Here is a 17,132-nt window from a genome sequence, read left to right on the forward strand (position 1 = left end):
ACCCTGAGAAGCATGGAGGAAGAGAGTCCCTTTTTCCTGTCTGTTGAGACAAACAGGGCAGTCATAACCAGCCAGTCTCATAGACATCTTAGGAAATCAAAGTGCTAATACCACAGCAAAAACAACTGTGGAAAGGAAAAAGATCCTTGAATGTGAACACCATAAGGGTGCCAAAGTATGCGAAAGAAGAGAGGTAACAGAAATGCAAAACTTGCATTTTAGGCACGTAAACAGCACCGTCAGGCACTTTAACAGACCTGTAGGGGTGAACAGCTAAGAAGTATGTGGAAGTATCTGAAGGACAGGGCTTAAGATGTCCAAGAATTTCTCTGCCTTCCCTTGATTATGCTGCCATCTGCAAGTGGGCTGCAGCTGTTCCAGAACTGATGAGAACACCTCAGTTCACAAGCAGGATTACAGCAGGACTGTTCCCTGCAGCTGCCTTTGCTCTAAGCTTCCACTTGCTGATATGTTCAGATACTTTCTGCCTTCTTAAAAACCCTGGAGAACCAAAACCTACAAACCAAAGTTCTAGTACTCCATGGAAAGATCTCCACAAGGAAGCAGCAGCAGTGTCTACAATCTTGATCAAAACAGCAGTTTCAATCCAAGCTGGAGTGTGTGCTTCAATTAGTCAGTCTCTGACAAATGCCTGGAGGTATCTAGCACAGCAGCATGACAGGAATGTAGTTCAGAGCCAAGGTAAAGGAGAATCTAAATCAAATCAGGGGAAATAAAAAGATCGACTGCCATTTTGAGTCCCAAAATTGTAAACAGATCATTTTACTTCCAACGTCCCCTTCTGCCACATCTGTACACCATAGCCTCACATTTTAAAGGGATGCAGCCAGCACGTAATCCAACCCTATTCATATAATAGTAGTGTAATATTAACAACCGATAGGAGCACTGTACTACTGGATACCACTCCCTCTAGTGTAACCACTCAAGACTGATGCTAAGGGAGCACAAAACATCCATGTTCTGGGTTGGCAGCAATCCCAAGGGTGCTAATAGTCACATGGAAATTCAGAACAGAGCATAAGGTCTCATGAATAATGTAAAATAACTTATACTGGAGCAAATAAAAAGGTGTTTCCTGACAGTATAGGCCATAGGACTGAAAGATGTCTGCTGGTCAGTTTAAAACACTTCCTTAAAATTGTTTCTAAATTAGTACTTAAATACCCTAGTCTGATTTTCCCTGTGGAAAACAACAATTCTTACCTTGTTTCTCATCTGATTACAGTATCATCAGAGGGCCCAGCAACGCAGTAGTAACACATGGCTGTGGGCCAGGCATTTACCGTTTCAAATGTTGCTCTGAGGGCTACCACTGCTACTGACACAGGGAAGAAAAGAAAGCAACATGAATCATCTTTCTCGGCTTCAACGTGAACCACTGCACGCAATAGGGAAAGTGTGACAAATACACTGAGTTACTTGTACAAAACCATTCCAACTCCTCCAGGTGTCATATGCAACAATTTACAGTTCAATAGCTAGGAAGAACTTCTTCATGCCCTTGGCAGCTTGAAAATTCATGGAAGGACTATTGAATCTAGGCATATTTATCAAGGGCACAGCAGCAAGAGGAAGAGATTCAAGCCTGATTTGAGGGTATTTTTGTGTGTAAGACTTGCTGTTATATTTATTTGAATAGTAATAAAAAATAAGGTGGTTACTTTTTGCTCCATATATCCCACTGATAAATCAATGCATCATTCCCCTACAGCCCTCCTTCTCACCCCACCTCTGTGGAGGTTACAGCACCCCCATAAATAGCCAATATGATATTTAATACACACAAGAAGGTGGCAGTTTCACAGAAAAAGCAGGAAGTATCTGTCGGGAAAGAAACATCTGCAAACCTACTGACATAGTTGCTATTCACTGGTGGCCCTTCAATGATGGGAGATTCCTTACCCAACCCTGCTGCAGCAGCTCATTTCTGTTCACTTCCTTCCCACTGGCAAGATCTGCTGTCTCTGTTGAATCAAGTGCTGAGTCAAGTGTTTGGCAATGAGAATCTCTTTAAATAACTGAAGTGTAACCTGACTGCACTGAGAGAAGAGCAACATCAGCCTGATAAACCAAATGCTGTTTAGAACAGCTCCACTTAAAAACATCTGCTCCTGTTCATCATGTACAGCTCTGGATCCACGTGCAGATATTTGCAAAGCCAAGAGGAGAGTGGTCTTTCAGCTACTTTACACAGTATTTCAAGAAATACTGCAGCACCCTACATCAAGATATGCCCCTCTACCTCAAGACTTCTGCTAGCATCGCTGCTGATGCAGCCATTCCCCACAGAAGCCATCTAGCTGTTATGAAAGCCCTACAGCATTACCCAGGCACAGCGAGAGTTGGAGCAGGTCTGAACCCTCTGACTTGCAAAGAATTCCCAAGCTAAGCCACAGTAAGTAAAAACATACGTGCTGCCACACCATCGCCCTCAAAGAGAAATATTCTTGTGACCTTGGAGAAAATTAAAGACTAAAATATGCCTATATATCAGCCATAGGCAGCGAGACCCATCCCAAGTCTGGAGGGGTCAGAGATGGAGGACATATATCATCCCAAACAGAATCTTCCTGCCTTGGCTCATCCAACTCTACCTTCACCATGGCAGAACAATGTGCTCATAATCTGTCCTGGAGGCTGACAGGAACAGTCTGCTGAGGTAGCCAATCCTTCTTCCCAGGCAAAGGGATTAAAGCTACAGCCACAAAAGGCTCTTCTTGAAACTATGGCGACTCAAATCTGCACCTATATTAATGCAGCACGAATGTGAAAGGAGAAAGTACTCAATTCAAAGCCCAGAGAACAGTCATCTTGCTAAGTCACTTAAGATTACATGAAATAACCACCATTTCTTTACCATCAAGGTGAAGAAATACACTAAAATAAAACCTAAAATATACTAAAATAAAAGCTGTCTTCTCTAATTTGCTTGAATATATTCAATGCTTAAAGACAAGCACATACCTAGGAGCCCTGTGTTCCAATGGGACAAAGACATGCACATAAATTACGCAAGGACTAGAGATCTTTTTGTATAATAACTTGACTTTGTGACCTCCGTGCTAAATATATATATAGGTATATAATACATATGTATGACTACTACAGAATTCATATAAAAGATTACAATATATAGACTATATATTACTCTTAAGTTTATTCCTGCATTAAAAGATGATTAATAAATGGCTTTATAAATTTAAAGAAATTAACTTCAATAAGCTGTTAGCTTCCCAGCTTTAGTTTTATATCTTTGACACAATTGTAACACAGAAGCCAAGAAGCTGTAAAGCCATATATAAATGTGTGTGAAGCTGTCCCAGATAACCTTACAGGAGAAGGGAAGGGGAGAGCAACTCCAATCTTCATTTTCTATTAACGCCCAGGTCTCTGCATGAACATGAGTAATAACCTAAGTAGTGAAGAACAAACAGCCAGAAGCAAGGAACAGGGGCAAGAACAAATCATTAAAAGGTGATAAGCACCAAGGGCCCTAACTTAGCTAAAGGCAGTAAAAACGCACACACACAGGAAACCAGCTCATGCCTCCTCAAAATTGATCTGGTCATATAGTTTTAGTGCCAAGTAAGTGACTGCCTCGGCGCAACACCTGAGTGTCTATTAGAAAGGATGGTATTTCATCTATGTGCTTAGAGGTCTGATAACCCATTTTCCCAGGTGTGTCTCTCCCTCCTCCTAAAAGAGGAAATTAAACAGCAAATTAATTTTTGTGCACATTTTTATTTCCATCCCCCCTCCTCTTCCCTCCCTCCCCTCCTTCGATCCATTCTGAAAGATAAGCACAAAAATATAGAAATAGAAATTGAAATAAATTCACAACAGCAGGAATAGCCTGAGACTTGTTCAGCTCACACGAGTGAGCTTAAGATACGGTAAGTCAGTACAAAAAAAGAGGTCAAGAAAGTGGTGTCACACATCTTTCTGGAGAGGGCTTTTTGTTCACACAGGTGTACATGAAAGCCTCCTCTGCCCAGGGAGCAAATACTGAAAACCAGTCTTGCCAGTGTAAAGGGATTTCAATTCACAAACCATCAACATCCTACTCAATTTATATTACAGATGGCCAGCCTGGAGAGGGGAAATCAACAGCAAACCAAGACACAAAGCAATTCACAGCTAACTCGTTTCCAGTGCATCAGAGGCTCATCAGTAACTGCTCCATGCAATGGACTGTAGTCATCCTGTAACTACATCTGACTGTCTGCTTGCCAAAAGGAAATGCAAACCCCCACCACATCCAGGAAATGATTGACAATACAAAATGTTCCTCTTCAGAAGAGGGAGCACAGCCCCTACACCCAAACTAAGGCAGGCTTTTTTCTGGGACAAAAGAAGGGACAGAGCTAGATGGTTTCAGATTCCTTCAAGATATTTGCAATTGCCAAGGTATTTTACACAGACTGTGCTTACAGGTTCCATTGTTCATCAGTGATACAAAATTCATATGAAGCTTAAAGCTACACATAGGTTTCTGAGCTTGAAGAAATTACGACTAAACCCTCAGTTAGGTATCACTCAGAACAAAACACATTCACACTAGCACAACACTGAAGGGAACTGAACCATCAAGAATAAGCGTTACTCGGAGAATAGTATGCAAAAGCGGGCCCTAAAACATAATAGGAGAAATTTTAGCTCCAAAAGCTAAATGAAAAACAGCATGGCCTTGAGGAGAATATAGCACAAATATCCCAAACAGACTGCTTCTGAAGATGGAAAGCTTTAAGAAGGAAAAGCAAAGCTTATTTTTCAGTGCTAGCCACAAGACTGCATAAAGGAATGTTTTAAAAACTATATGGTCTACTGATTACTGTATCAGAGAGCTTAACTAGATGAATATGAGAGATCTGTGTGCAAGCCCACTTCACACAAGAGGTACACAGAGCATGACCAGGAAATTCATTACAGTTTCTTGGCTTCATGCAAGCATGGTCCTAGCATCTACACAGCTTTAAGCTGAAGAAAGAGAGGTTCTCTGAAACAGGAGTAGCCTATGCCGAATTTACACAAGGACTTCCAATCAAGGACCCAAATCCCAGGATTCAGCTCCTCTTTGCTCCCTGAACAACAAAGAAGCAGGCAGATCAGACTTCAGAGTCATCTTTCCCTGCTAATTACATGATAACAGTTTAAAACACAGATTGTATCACACCCACTGTCTCTCAAGACCAAAAATGCATGTGTAATCAAATTGTTAAGGTAAACCAGTAAAAAGATGGAAAGGAAATTAACACCACATACAAAGAATTCTTTGCCACCAAAAATGAAATTGTTTTTATTGAGAATCACATTTTCTCCGTTGAACTTTAGCAAGCAAGCTGGATGGTACAAAAACCACTTTTTCACAAATACAAAAATCCTTGTTATCAAATAAACTCTTACTCCTCTCATCTTTAATCCCAACCTCCATATATGCCATCTCCACACAAACCCCAAGCAAGCCTTGTTTAAGATCAAAATGCCCCTTGGCCCCACGTGGTCTTCAGAACATCTAGCAGCTGAAGAAGGGGTTCCTGGATGCAACTGTCCAGAGAAGCCCAGCTGTCAATAATTACCTAGACCTCCATTTCAGTTTTATATGGCAGAGTCAACAGCCAGGAGAGAGAAAAACACCTGCATGTGTGTTTTGAAAGGAAAAGGTGAAATATTTTACAATGGAAAAGGGAAGCGTCAGTTGGTTCAGATGTAAGAATGGCGCAGCATAGCCTCCCATAGGTATGACAAAGCAAGCTTTGGTGTGCAAGACAGTCAAATGGCAATAAAAGCTGCAGGCAGGGTGGGAAAAGTTTGTGAAACTTTACAGCAGTCAGTGGAAAAAGCTTTAAGAGCTGAAGGGTCAAATTACTGAGACCTTCACTTACAAAGCATTCCTAAGGAAAACTTCCAAGTTAAGTCCAAATAGCCAACTATGCTTAAACTCAGGTTTGTCTCTTCTCAAACGTGAACAAAGCAAACAAAAAGAATATAGAAGACATAGGACTGAAATAAAGGGAAGGAAGAAAAGAAACAAGTAGGAAAGGGAATAGAGAACAAAAAGAAGACTTGGACAAAGGATGTACAGCAGAAGAACGGGCAACCTTCAAAGACTGCTCCAGAGAAAAAAAGACCAGACTGGAAGATTTTATTCCTGTTCTCTGTTTATCAGTAAAGCATCAAGGAATTTCCAATAGTGAGCCTGAGACCTCATTGTATCATATGAAGTAAACAAAACCACTTAAAACACAGGAGATGGAAGTGAGAACTGCAGTGCCAGCTGCAATGCTGTGGGACCAGTTGGATGTAATTCAGTAAAAACAAATGATGCTATAAAATCAGTGCATCAGGAAAACCCTGCCCCCATCTCTATTTCAGAGTCTCAAGGATGTGAGAGGGATGACATCTAATTCAGCACCAAAAAAACCCAATAAAAACATTTCCACCTGTACACAAAAATGATGTCTCTCCTCCCAGTTAGAATGCAAGCTCAAATCCAGCAGGAAGGGGATAGACAACTTCACACCACCAGAAGCACACAAACAGCACCCAGAGCATACATGGTTTCCTCGGAAAGCACAAGTGTCATCAAATTCAAAGGAGCAAGAAACATGGCATGAAAATAAAGTGGAGAAAACAAAACAGAGCCAAAAAGAATGCTTCCATTAAAGGACAACCAGAATAAGAGCCAGATGAAGAAAAGATCTAGATCACTGGCACACTGCCATCAGTAGCCAGAAAAAAAATCCCATCTTCCTTTAGCCACTTTTCCAAGAGGTTTCTTTCCCAGGCTGGTGGAGAGTGAGCCAGTGTACAAAGCTTTGGTCCAAAGGCTTTTACACTGGGCAGGAGGGAAAGCGGTTGAATTGTAAATTATTGACATTTCCGACATATTTCTCTGTCTGCAAGGGAGGAAAAGTTGTGCACTACCTTGTAACATCCTCAGTCTCTTCTAATGTTCAGACCTTCTAGGCAGAGGCACGACACTACTGTACCACCTACTATAACCGATCAGGAGTTCTGCTCATGGTTAGCAGACATGGGCAGAGTGTGAAAGGTAAGGAAGGGAAGTGGATAGATATACATAAGGTAGTGAACACCAAACCATTAGGGTTTCCATCTACAACAGTTCACACCATAGAGTCAAGGACAGTAACACAGAAGAGCAACACTTGCACTACCCTATCACACAGGTGACTGGAAAAGGCTCATTTCTTTTTCCTACTTCAAGCCACTAAAACAAATCAATCCTCCTTTCACAGCAAGCACTTTGCTTACCTCACACAGCATGGTGCCAGGTATATACACCCAATGGAAGCAATGCCTGTGCTTTGATTTAAGTATATGCTTAACTCCTGGCTGGATCAGCACTTTCAACCATATATCTTTGTGGGCCAAGGATTAGCATTCTTACACATTTTTAAACTTTCCAGGACATGTAATTTATCATTCTGCCTGTGATAAAGGATGGCAACACCTTGCTTGCTTCTCTTACTCTCAGTACACTGCAGAAAACAACAATACAGATTTCTCAACAGCAAGGTGGAGCACACTGATATCCCTTTCCCTCCCCTCTGATAATTTAGTTATTGCATATCATCACCAGGTTTGAATCAGAAAAAGGGGGGAAAGACGCAAAGGGAGAGTGAAAAAAAGTAGGGGAAAGGATACTTACTGCAATAGAAACAAACAAAAAAAAAATCATTTTCAGATCACATATGAAAAGAACATCTATCTTAAACATGATCTCAGAAGAACTGACGAGGATAAATTCATGTGAAGTTCCAGGTGTTCCAGCCTAAATATGGAAAATACACATTACTCAGTTTATGAAGGGCTTAGTTTTATCAGTACTATTTATATACACTTTCTTGCTTCACTTTAGACTTATCACTTATACTGTACACACACTATAAATATAAAATGCATAGCAGTGCATTTATGTGTCACAGAAACAAGATTTTAAACCAACAGACTTGAGTGCTCACTGATTTTAAAAGACAACAGCTCTCTATTTTTTAACACATCTCTAAATTATATATGGGCTGTGTATCCCTTCAGACAAATGAACACTGATAAATTAGGTTCTGTCTCTAGCCAACCACTTCAAGTAATCTCCACCCTCCCACCTCCTCGTCACATGAAATAAAGATGAAGCACTGCACAATGTCAGTCACATTGCAGATCCATTCAGTAGCCGCATCTACCTGAAACAACAGAATAGATGTGTCGAGATCTTCAGCAGTCTCCACTATCAGAAGCTGAAATTCTTGCTGCCATGGACTCAGGCAACCCTGAGAGGGTGCTGGCTAGTACATGTCATACACAGCCAGCATTACGGTAGACTGCATCCAGCTCCTCTCACAAGTTTCTCCTGGTGGTATTGCTCTCCTTCCTAACTGACTTTATCTTTTATACCTGGACAAGCGATTTCAGCTGCATCTGTGGCCTGTGATACATTTAACGAACAGCATGGTGTGCTCCATGACCTGCCTGCTCCCCAGCCACATGCCTGTGGGAATACTGCCTGGAGTATTAAGCCCACTGCATGTGCTTGAGCATACACATCCCGGTTTTGACCTGCTTCATTACCTCTTTCCCAGCAAGCTCGCCCACAGTTAATTTAATGTGTTTAAGGACTGAAGGCCAGCCTTGCCTCCCTGCAGTGCTATCACATGTTACAGCCAGAGAATCTGGCCGTGTTCCAGCTATGGGGCTTCCTCTAAAGTTCACTTCCTCTGACAATAGCTGAGCTGATGCTTGATCAGGACAGCGCTCCATCCAACACGACCTATCACCACTGTGGAGAGCTGCTGTATCCTCACACTGACAGCTGCATACCCCAGTCCCTCTCCTACAACATCATAGCAGCTGGATCATTTCCAAGTCTGATAAATGGAAATGACCTGATACTCATTAAGCATGGAACTTCAGAAGATCACAGTACGAAACAATGGTTACATTTTCCCATATCGCCACTCTACTGGCTTGGTCAGCTTAACACAATGTCTCTCTACAGCTACACAAGGGCACTCGAAGTCCCCAGGCCAGGAAATAGCACTGAGGAGACACAGGAGTAAGTACAGTCAAGCAGATGCTTTCCAGCTCCTTAGCAAACTGCAACCAGAGTCCCCTGAGCTTGGGAACTGTCACCTTCAGCTTCAAACCCCCATCGAAGAAAGGCTTTGAGAGGGAGAGGAAGGAAAGTCTGCATTCAGAACCACACCTGGACATGCCTCCGCAGTGCAATCCCATCTTTGCTTACAAACAGGCTTCCTTTCAACCCATTCATAAATACCTGTACTATGTTTCCAGCAGTACTATATAAACTAAGAACCTTTAAAGTTCAAACACAAATCACTTCTTCACTGATCTGCCAATTAAAAAATGAAGAATGATAACAAGTTGTGAAATTTATCTTGTCACCAGCCTAATTGCTACTTGGGTCTTCAAATTATGGCAATAAAAAAAAAAAGAGAAACAAAACTGAACTGTTTATAGTCTGTTTGGATTCTGGTTTACAAAGTACAGCATTATCTCTGTCAATGCGTGAGGAAATACAATTGCACTATGGACCTCTACTTCAAAAAACCCTGCTTTAATTAATTATTTGAGTATTAAACCAGCAAGAATTACTGTAGTTATTTCAGAGTTGCTTATTGCCTTCATACATGTGATCAGTCTGCAAAGGTTAATACTAATTTGCCAAAAATCTTTGTTCATTTTACTACACAATTATTAGGGTATTAGGATTTAAGATTAGGATACTAAGATTATGAGGATACCTGGTGTTATCCAAATAAAAACAGAAACATTTTGAGATCTCCTTTCTAAGGAGGGGCTGGGGAAGCACTGAGGAGTAAAGGAGGAAGGAAAGGCTGCAATTTAAATAAGCGTGAGAGTGTCCACACATCGAGAGTTAAGGACAGAGAAAAATTAAGAGAGGAACCCAGTATCAAAGAGAAAAAAAAGAAAAAAAAAGATGAAACTAGGAGTGGACTACAAACCTTCCAAATTTAATTATAGTATCTTAAGAGCACTTAGATGCACTTGGTTTAAAGTTCACTTATTTACCTTTCTTTACTAAAGAAGTCAGCCATAGGTACCAGAAATTAAATCTCACCTATCAAGAGCAATCAAGGTTATATTTTTAAAGTGAACTCTGCCTCTCTCTTTCCCCCAAGCTTCCAACTTCCCATCTCAGGGCTGTCAGTGGTTGTCAGCACATCATATGAGAAACTCATCTGAACATACAATATAACTTGACAGGCAATACATCAGAAAACCTAGATGTGACAACCGCAGATTCCACCAGATGGTCCTGGATCATAACCATCCATTAAAAAAAAAAAAGAAAAAAACACCCTAAAATACACTGAAAAGCAGAATTTCTGAAGAAGGAAAAAGAAAAATAATTTGGTATATGCAATGTTTCATTCTTTGTCCTCTCCATGCTGAAAAAGGAGTCACAAAATAGCTCCGCCTCTTGTCCTCACCAGCTCATCCCATCATTGATATCATGTATTTCATCCTCCTACCCTAAGAAAAGTCTTCTAAACAAAGGTGCCACTCCACTAAAAGGCAGTAAGTACTAGTAATAATGGGGCTTTCCAACTGAGAATACTCTCTCAACAACTCCGGAGCCTGGTCTCCAGGTACACTAAACCCAAGCAATTCACCTTGGGAGTAACGGCAAACCTGGAGCACTTTCAAGACTCACTGTTTACCACCCTTCCCATCTCCCTGTTGCTCTTGTAGGCAAAAAAGATTCTATTTTAGTTCAGGCTGCCCACAAACCTCACCAGCCTTTGCAATGGCCCTTCTGGGAGAGACTTTGGATTGCCTTGTCCTCTGTCAGCCACACAATCCTGTGAAGGCAGTTGAGACCTGCAGGTCAAACACTGACTGTCCAGGCCTAACCTCAATGCAGGTAAAACTGCCTTTGACACATGAAGCTTAAACCACCTTCCAGCAGGTAGAGAGCACAACCTGCTCCTGATTCTGGCCTCAAGCCCACATAAAACACAGTGCTGAGGCAGGCACAGGGCCAGGGCTCTGTGCCACCTTCTGGGAGGGAGGTCAGTGCAGCCCCATGGCACAAAGCACCAGGCTCACAGGCAGCTCCAGGATTAATTCACTGCCAGGAAAACACTGAAGCTGTCACTGTTCTTCAGGTGAGCGTCACCAGCCTGGCCACAGCAGCAGCTCAACTGGGACAAAAGCGACAGGCCTATGAAACATAAATCAAACCAGCACAGGCTGTCACTGCTCAAGCGACACCTTCAGGGACACCACTGCTTGCTCCTGTTCTGCCCCTACCTTCAATGTACAGATGTACACATTTTGTTCTGTAACTGAAAAAAAATATCGTGTATCCTTGTCCTCCCAATTACACATGCTCTGAAGTAAAAGGTATTCAGTCAAATATATTTGAGAACAAGTGGATATAAATCTGAATGCATAGAGGGAACTAAAACAGTGAACAACATGGTGTTATTTTACCAAACATTTAACAGGACCGGATAGTACTTCAAAGTTCTTTGGAAACCTGGAAGCTTCTTTGAATACAAAGCTGTCACCGGTAGAAAGCAGATCTACTCCCTGTGAGCGCACAAGCTGCGCTCCAGAGCTTAGGACTAAAGAAATCTCTCTTCAGGCCACTGTGGCAAAATTAGTTTTCACCAAGAAACCAGACTGAGCCCTCAACAAAGGAGTATTTCTGTATATTATAAATATTCATTTTCCTTCCCCTAAGGAGAGTTCCTTCCATTATAAACTCTCCTTTGCTGTTAAACAAGGTGCACCCATCTCCTCAGAGAGAAACACCTGTGAGGCGGGAATGCTCCAGTGCAGTGGTGGGGAACCAGGCTGCTGTCATGCATCAGGAACTGTGAGTGGAACGGGATCCAGAGATTACTAACCAAAAGGGCTTTTTTAGCAACTGCTGATGGCTACTAGCTGCTGACTTCTGAAGAAGCAGTTTATTGTCTCCATCCAATCCATTTTACAATTATCACCTTTAGCACAGAGAGAAAGCTACTTTTACACCACAGACCTGAGAACAAAAGGCTTACAAAAAAGCCAATTCTTCCCTCCTCCTCCAACTTTAACAAGGAATATCTGATTTTCTACTCTGCCTTTGTCATTTTAACATAAAAGAAAAAGTCAGTGACATTTTCAAGTTTTGCTGTTGTGCACCAGTGGGGTTTCAAATAGTGCAGAGGCACATAATTACATGTACAGACACTTTTGATGGGAGCCTAAATGTTGTGACAGTACATAAGTGTCTCTTAAAGATAAGAAAAATAGCCATTTAGCTCACAATGTACGTTTTGATTAAACTTAAAATGGACACCACCTTTTTAGTGGAGTGCCTTTTGGCATCTAAATATTTTTCTATAAATACGAGGCTATGATTTTTCAAAACATCAATCTTCTACAGAGAGAAAAATCAACAACTTACTGTTTAATTGTTCTCAGCAGAAATACTGCAAAACAGAAGGCATAAGAATAATATGTACCTAATAAAATTGGTACAATGTCACCTCTTCCCATTTTTATATTTATTTATATCTCATTAGAAAAGCAAAAATACTGCGTATCAAAGTCCAAGAATCAGCTGTTTATTTATTTATAGGCATTTATATAGCGCTCATCGCCATAGCAACCAGGAGCCTTTTTTTCTTCTTGTTCAGAGGAAAAGTTGGAATTCTGAAATGTGATCCTTTGATGTTACAGTGCAAATAGGTACTTAGTGCCTATGCTGCAAACACTTAGGCAGGTGCTTAAAGTACCTGAATAGACCTGGTGAAAGAGACAGAAGCAGAGGAAGGAAAAAGGAAAGGAACAGAGAAGCAAGTGAGAATGAGGGAGTAAGGGGAAAAAGGCTTTCCTATGAAAATTCACAGTGCAGTGGGTCCTACAATAAGCCACGATCTTCCCCACTGGTTTGGTGTTTTTTTTTTTTTTAGTGACTGGTTCATGGAGCATAGTTCAAATTAATCAAGAGTGATCAACAGATGCCCAATTTATGCTGAGGACACCAATGACTACTCCCGAGCAAGGTTTTCTAAGAGGACAGCAGCTTACAAATGAGGCTGCAGAGAGCTGCCTCTCTTCTGAGTGCAGAGAATTCAGGAACCTCACTTTGCTACTCTCTTCTGATCCCCCAGCAATTAGCCATTATCAAATTCCCACAGAATTAGCAGACCTTTTAAAAAGTGTCATCTGTTCACAAAATATCTAAGAAATGAGTAGATTAGAACATTGCTCCTGCATACACCATTAGAGGATGAATTTCTAGGTATGTCATGCAACTGCAGTCTCTCCACAATACCTCTGATGTGTACAAGCACACAACTACTTTTCAGACCCTCAAAAGAAATTGAAATTGGTTTTTATACTATTTCATCTTGTTGCTTTCCAACACCATATAGATTATACAGGTACATGCACAACATAGTACTTCAGAGCCTTTTAAAAGCTAATGAACTTCCAACTGGGACTCAAAGAAAAAAGGATGGAGATCTTTGGCCTGTTGTCACTTTGTTATAGAAGAGATCCTATCATCAAGATTTCCTCAAGACACAGGTATATGAAGTTATTACCTTCAACTCTGCATTTAGTGTGATCCTATCTTCTTCATAAAACAATACTGGCTAAAGCAGTTAAATAAGGAGTATTCAGTTGTTCTTAAACCAAACACATAAAACTTTACACAAGACTGGTGGTTATTTTGTAGTCTTTAAGCTGTATTCTAAATAGGGCAGAACTGCATGTATGACAGCAGGAAAAGTGACAAGTTCCTTATCTGGAAAAGCACCAGCAGGCACTGTTATCAGAGCAGACCAGTTCTTTTAAAATGGACTGATGAAACTATTTTTAAAAATACCTAATAACATCACAGAGGAGAATCTGATCTCTGCAAAGGTAAGCCATGCAGCTCCATACTCCTGGGAGGCAGCTAATGAAACTGAACCCTGTCAGACACAGACTGTGTCCAGTAATTGGCTCTGAAACTCACAGTTCAAATTCCACCATGCTGAGTTCTATGCTCTACTCACAGCTTGCTCCAAATGCAGGCAGAACCGAGGGCTGTCTAGCATGACCAAATGTGAGTGGCTGCTTTTCTACTGCCTGGGCCGCCAGGCCCAGTCTGTGTACTGGGAGGGCAAAGAAAGAAACCTACTTTCTCCTGACACCTCACACCTACCAGTTCACCTCCAGGATAGGGAGAGACAGTTGAGGGGGAATGAAGGCAGAGCAGTGTCAGAGCAGGCGGCACACTGATGGAGGAGGATGGAACACATCCTACACAGAAGGTGAAGGCCTAAAAGGAAAAGGAAGAGGGTCCCATATCATGCATTCATCCAGAACAGCAGAACCACTAAACAATGCTAACCTTCAGTAAACACACTGTGCCAACTGTGCAAAGTTCCTTAGGAACAGAAACCGGCTTCCCCAGGAAGGCTGCCAGCAAAACCGGGGAAGTGTCACCCATTTTCCCCAAAACTCCACTCACCTTTCCTAGCCCACTCGTCTCCAAGCTTTATGGACCCATAGACCCATTCCACCCATTGATCTGAACCACAAAACTGAATTCTGCAACCATCTTGGATAACAACTAAAGAAATTTTTGTCCCACAGCATGAGAAGGCAGAATTTTGTCTGTACAGCTGAGAACCTCTGATCTGGGGCTAGCTCTGTGGTTTAACACTCTCCTTTGCACCACCTTCTTTTTCATGATTCTTCTTACCTCCCACTACTTCCTGGAAAAATCAGCTCCTTCACAGCCTAGACACATTCCAGTTGGAAAAGACATTTAAATAGAAGGCAGGTTCTTCTGCTGAGAGAAGTCATCTATGGCTCTGTTTATTTAAATAAAATGACAGTTTTACTAGTGGAGGATCTCTAAGCCTCTATGTTTTAAAACACCTCCTAAAGACACTGCTGTGTTAAGAGCACAGGCCAGATACAAATAAAAACTCTAGGGAACAGTAACTGAATGTGGGCTGCTGTCACAGGGAACTGTTTAAACCAACAGTACTTATGGAAGACTTCAAAGGAAGAGAAGGGGGTGAGAACAAGGGGAATGAGAATACCCAGTTTTCAAACTGAAGCAAAACTCAGTAAGTTCACAGTGAGACGTGACTGAGGAGATTGGAAATTTAACTGCAAAACGATTTTCATACAGTCAATCTGTTTTGTACAATGGTTAATAGAGAACGGGCTCTAGGTAATTAGCCCCAAAATATTAACCAGGTACCTAGAATACATGTTCATGGCATGTATCGGAGGCCAAACTCCACCTTTGATGGCTGCTAATTAAAACACAAAAGTGAGACTCCAAGTAAAACTGCCACCTTGCAAACATAAACTGTTCAAAATGCACTCTTGTGGAAAAGCAGACTGCAAAGCAGGTTTCCTGTATCTAGTTCACGCATTTGGTATCTACCACATTTTTGAAAATGACATTGTAAAATAAACACCCTGTCTTAGAGTTGATGTGTTCAGCATACGTCAAATTTGTTTGGGGGAGAAGGTCCTCCCAGAGAGTAAGAGCTCTTCTGGTTCTCAGCTAAGTCAAGGCTTGAGCTAACAAGCCGATCTATCAGTTCAAGTGTTTTGAGATTGCTATTAAAAGGAGCTGTTACTGTTTTACTACCAAAATCAACAGATTCTCCTGAATCAGCAGTCACCATTTAAAAGTCAGCATTTGTCAATAGTTATCCAACTATGGTACTGGTGTGAAAACACCAATATGTTCCCCTTGCCTTTACCAGTTGTTCAGACACAGTCGTTATTCTCATCACCAGAGATGAGCGTTTCCTCAGTTCTCTTTTTCCCCAAAGCAGCAGCCATTACCTTAATAACCCATTTAAACACCGGGTTAATTTAGAGGGGCTGAAGGAAGCAAGGGGAGACAAACAGACCGGTGAGCCTAACCTCCGAACATGCATGTGCAACACACCCAGAGCTGACATATATGCAAGAGAAACTTTTCCACCATGCTTAGTCAGCACACGGTAATTAAAAGGGATAAATTCGGCATCCACATCCATCGGGGCCAAATTCACAAGGACTGCTAAGCTTTCAAAGCTGAAGGCAGGTGTCCACTGGGGTTCCCAAGGCACTCAGCCATCAAGGAAAACCGTCAACGATAACGTAATTACATCTCTACTTGCCCTGGTAGGCTTTAAACCTGCAGTGCCTTTGACCTCTAGGGAGGTTATTAGTTTTAATTGAACCGCGTTCTGCTGCCCACAGCGGCTAACCCGCACAGCGCCGCCTGCCCCGCTGCCCGGCTTCGGAGAAGAAAGGTTTCTACGTCCGAGATGTCAGCTCCGCTCTGTGCAGTCCCGGGGGGCTCCCGTGGCTCATTCTCCCCCGCCGCCCCGTGCCTCCCCACCGCGGAGCCCCCGCCACGCACAACCGACACCACCCCAGTCCTCCCGCCTCCTCTTCACCCACTTCCCCTCAGAAAAGGGGTGGCAGCCGCAAGCCCCCGCGAACCGCCCCCTGCAGCTGCCCGCGCCGTCGCCCCGCCACAGCCGCCCCTCGCCGCCTCACCTGCCGCCCGCGGCGCCAATGGCTGCAACCGCCCCCTCGGCCCGGGCCGGCCCCGCCCCGCCGGCTCACGGCCTCCCCGCCCCGCCGGCTCACGGCCTCCCCGCCCGCGGCGGGCGGTGCCGCCACCTCCTCGCAGGCGGGCGCTGTCCGCCGAGGGGCCGGGCCGGGCCGGGGCGGCACCGCCTCCCCCGCGCTCCCGGCGGCGGCGGCTGGTGGTGGCGAGGCGGGGGCGGGCGGCCCTTCGCCGGCCGGGCTGGGGAGCGCGGCGGCCGCTGCGCATGCTCAGTGCCCGGCGCCGCGAGGGGCATTCTGGGGGATGTAGTGTGCGCGCGCCTGGGCGGCCACCCTCCCCTCAGGGTGGGTTTCCCGCGTCTCCAGCCCAGAGCCTGCGGGCAGCCCAGTCACCCCTGCTCCCGCCTCAGTCCGCTGCCTTCCGCTCACAGCTTGCTCCTCGGGCTGCCCTGTCCTTGCCTCCCCGTCCGGTCAATTTTCTTAACCGCTCTGCCTCCCGTCCTCTGACATTACTTGCCCCGCACTCCTTGCCT

At 43.3% G+C, this 17,132-nt stretch overlaps 1 protein-coding gene across 9 annotated transcripts in view; it reads right to left on the minus strand.

Moving 5' to 3' along the window:
• Positions 1-16,776, minus strand: part of POMGNT2 (protein O-linked mannose N-acetylglucosaminyltransferase 2 (beta 1,4-)) — a 32,765-nt gene extending 15,989 nt beyond the window's left edge. For 2 of the 9 annotated variants that reach the window (XM_055709677.1, XM_055709676.1), the window contains exons 1-2: positions 16,588-16,649; positions 14,231-14,347 (exon numbers count right to left, since the gene is read on the minus strand). The gene's annotated coding sequence lies outside the window, so the exon portion shown is untranslated. Of the gene's footprint in view, positions 1-7,693; positions 7,817-14,230; positions 14,348-14,773; positions 15,257-16,587 lie in introns of those variants that run through there. The other 7 variants (XM_055709674.1, XM_014285561.3, XM_055709673.1 and 4 more) reach the window with 7 other exon arrangements.
• Between the last annotated feature and the right edge of the window lie 356 nt (positions 16,777-17,132).

The sequence above is a fragment of the Falco cherrug genome, chromosome 4 (genome assembly GCF_023634085.1).
Source record: "Falco cherrug isolate bFalChe1 chromosome 4, bFalChe1.pri, whole genome shotgun sequence".
Taxonomy (NCBI): domain Eukaryota; kingdom Metazoa; phylum Chordata; class Aves; order Falconiformes; family Falconidae; genus Falco; species Falco cherrug.